Genomic DNA, 4,005 nt, shown 5'->3' on the forward strand with positions numbered 1-4,005 from the left:
GCGGCGCCGGCCGGAGCGCGGGCAGCAGCGCGCGCCGCACGGCACGCAGTCGCAAGGGCGGGGGCCCGTGGCCGGCAGGAGCTCCGGGATCACGGGCGCCGGCGGCAGCCGCGAGCCTCCATCTTGATTTCAAATGGGGAAGGAAGGAGGGGGAGGGGGAAAATCACGGCCGAGGGAACCCGGGTGAAAGGAAAAGGGAGAGCAGGGAAAGGAGAGGAAGGAAAAAAAAGAGAGGGGCTTCGGGAATTTCCGGCGAACATCGTCAGGGGCCCGAGCGTGGGCTCGGCGGGTAGGCGGGGCCAGGCCGGAGGGGCGGGGCCGCGCCCGACAGCCGGACGCGCGGAGAGCCGGCGGGCGGCTGTGTTTCACGGCTGCGCTCCTTGTCCTCCGCCGGGGCAGCTCCATCCTCTGGCAGGAGCAGGAACGCTCACACCAGCTGGGGCGGACCTTTTCTGCAGCAAGCACCGTCCTCCGAGCGCTCGAGCTGTTCATTACCGATCTCGCCCGCTGAAAAGGGTGACTCGGGCGCGGGGCGGCACTGGCACGTAGAGCGGGCTCCATGATAGTTGTTGAATGAACAGAGAGCTCATGGAAACAGCCCCAGAGGCGAGTGGAGCAAGCCTCTGAACTCCTGGGGGTACAAGTCATTTCATCTGTAAAATGAGATTCCAGATTCACAGCTTCTCTGTCCTTAATCCACCAAAACGTTGAGAATTGGGAAAGTGATGGGGGCTGGGAAAACCGAAGGAAATGGAGAATGGGTGACACCCAGCTTTATGGAAGTTCTGTTTCAAACCAAAATCAAGTACAAAACGTTTTTCGCGTGGCTACAAGAGGAGTGAGCAAAAGGGATGGATGTCAGACCTTAAAGGATCCAATGCTGTGGATAACAGTTAAGACGGAAACAAGATTGATTTTTTTTTTAAATGAACGATGAAACTACTGTAATGCATGCTGGAAAGGAACAATTAAACATATGAGGGTGGATGGTGGACATCAGGTTTATCACCGTGGGAGGGGGAAGTTACAGATAAACAAGGGGAAGAAGCTAGAATGAGCCCTGTGGTACTGGGTTGTAGTTGGAGACATCACTATGAACCCATGATGAGCTTGATACAGACAGAGATGGATAGATAAAAAGATCAATAGATAGCTGTATATATGTGGGTTGGTGCACATACATGTATTTCCTTGCCGTCAGCTGAATGGACTTAGAAGCAACACTCCAGGAACAAGGAGTACACCTGGCACTGAGATCTTGTTTTTAACACCATTCTCCAGTAAAAGGAGGTCTCCTTGGGGAAATGGACTGCAGCAGGGAATATACGAAGTGAGCCTGGAGCACCTTGTTCTGCCAGAAGGTAAGGAAGTAGTCAAAAAAAATTTTTTTAATCAACAACAAGGAAGGAGTCTGTCAAAGGGACACAGGAACCAATTGAAAGAGCTCCCAGTGGCCAAAGCTGGAACAATTTGAGCAATAAAATAAATAAAACAATACTTGATTATAACCCAAAGTGTGAAATAAATATCCATGAGTCCATACTCACACAAATGATTAAATAAGTAAACAAATGGAGACAACTCGCCTGTGAAGAATTTCAAATAATTTATGTAGCTACTCTGTCCTCAATGGGATTAGTAATAGGACACTCCTGTCCTTTAACTATGGGCTGCACACGGTGACTTCCTTCCTAAGAGTAAAACATGGAAAGGGGGGAGAGTGACCTTCCAGTGTAGAAACTTGACAAACACTAATTTAGCCAGTGATCAAGTTAACAGCAATAGTGAGAAACCATGTGGATGGTAGTATGTACCCTTGATACAATGTGAAGAAATGGCACTTTACCTCTGTGGTCTAACTGCCAAGAATACGTTACCCCAGTCTAGCCGTGAGAAAAACATCAGACAAATCTGAATTAAGGAACATTCTACAAACTGGCTGACCAGTACTTTCCCAAACTGTCAAGGTCATCAAAAATAAGAAGAGTCAGGAAATCCGTCACAGTCAAGAGGAGCCCAAGGAAACATGACAACTAAATGTAATATGGTATTCATGATGGGATCCTGGAACCAAAAAAAAAAAAAGAAAGAAAGAAAAGAAAAGAAAAAGAAAAAAAGAGAAAGAAAGCAAAATTAGGTAAAAACTAAGAAAATTTGAATAATTCATGAACTTTAGTTAATAATAACATGCCAACACTGATTTATCAATTGTGCATAACATAGGAAAACTCAGTGTTGGGTATAGGGGAACCCTGTACTATCTTCACAACTTTTCTGTACATTTAAATCTATTTTAAAATAATTCTTAAAAATTTTAATTAAATGTGCAGTGTCTCAAGGAAAAATGCAATAGGTACAAATTCCACAAGCCATCATGTCAGGTGTGCTAACAATGTTTCTTTTCGATATTTTTCTGTGGGGTAATTTCTGTCTCCATTTCTCCTATTCCTCATGGCAGAAGCTTAATCCTAGTTCAAGGAAAGCTCAATCTCTGGAAATGTTCTTTGTCACTTGGGTGCTTTCCCCCTTCTGCCTTCTCCCGAGGGTGGCAGCCAAGATCCCAGAGGTGTTGGTGATAGCAGAGGGTTGGGTAGGGAGGTAGCATCTGGTCCTTGGTCATCATGGGTTCATATCTGGCACCAGGGCAGAAGGGTGTCCCATTTCTGTCCCTCTCTTTGACACTCCTGCCCAGACTGCGGGCCATTGCTATGGCCTTGCTGCCTTTTGCTGTTGTATTCTCCTCACCTAACCATGGGGCGTCTCAAGGTCTGCTGGCAATCAGCACCAGCTGAGCTACTCCCAACCACTCAGGAAAACATTCAGGTGCTCAATAGAGAGCTCAGACCCACCTCCTGCACCCAGAAAGTGAGGCCAAGTTCTCTCTGCTCCCAGATCCCTCAAGCCTACCTGGGCACAGACTTCCTTTCTTAAGAGACATCAAGATCTAATGCTAACCATTTCCTCTCCCCCAAATTGCAGAATCATTTTCTCTGAAGGAGTAAATCTCACTCCAGTTTCATCATGCTTTCTTCCAAATCTATTATTTTTGGCATAATCTTTGTGTTCTTAAGGAAACTCAGTTTTAATATTCAAAAACCCTTTACCTCCAATTATTCCTTCTGCCATGGGTTCCAGAAGTGTGTCTAGAAATTCAGAATCCAGGTGCTGATTTCTTTGTTTTCCTTTGCATCCCACCCAGAGTAACCCTCCCCTGAAGGTAATGAATACAGAGCCACTGCTCCCCCATCCCTACCTAAACGGTGGGAAAAGGCCAAAATTTGAAACAACAACAACAACAAAACATTGGGGTGGGGAGCCAGGGATAGGAGGCAGATTGGAAATCATGCAGTCACAGAAAGATCGTCAATACCTCAGTGTTGGCACCCCAGAAGTAACAATTGGAAAAGGCTAATTCTGTTGAAGGGTTCTTGGGTGGAGGCAAGCCCTGGATGCTGGGAGTTGGCCTGACAGGGAATGTGCCTACATGGCAATGACTGCTAAGGGTGTGGGTAATCACACAATGTATTTGTGCAAAAAGATCTCTCTATGCTTGAGCTCCAGGTATTGACCAAGTCTATCTCAGGTAGAGTCATTTCCAAGAAAATGATAGAGAAGACCCGTAACTGAGTACGGAACATGCATGCAGTCTCACCCAGCTTGCAACTAGAAAAAGAGACTGCGCACAGGTTTTTCTCTTCTGCCATCTGAGTATGTGTAGGGGGATCTAAACAGGGTTTCATGACAGCTGCTGTTGATCCTACCCAACCTTCAAAATTCAGCTCAAATTTCACCTCCTTTCACGAAGCTCTTACAGCACTCAAACTCATCTCTCCCTTCTCTGTATTCCACAGCCCCAGTCGTGCTGGCCTTTGATCACGTGCTGCATTCTATTATTTACATCGTTCATGTTTAACATCTTGCCAAGATGAGGAGATCCTTTGCAATCAGCACGCAAGCATCAGGATGTCTCCTGTGTACCTAGAACTGAGGCACAAAGATGTGAAG

This window comes from Ailuropoda melanoleuca, chromosome 3 (genome assembly GCF_002007445.2).
Source record: "Ailuropoda melanoleuca isolate Jingjing chromosome 3, ASM200744v2, whole genome shotgun sequence".
NCBI lineage: Eukaryota > Metazoa > Chordata > Mammalia > Carnivora > Ursidae > Ailuropoda > Ailuropoda melanoleuca.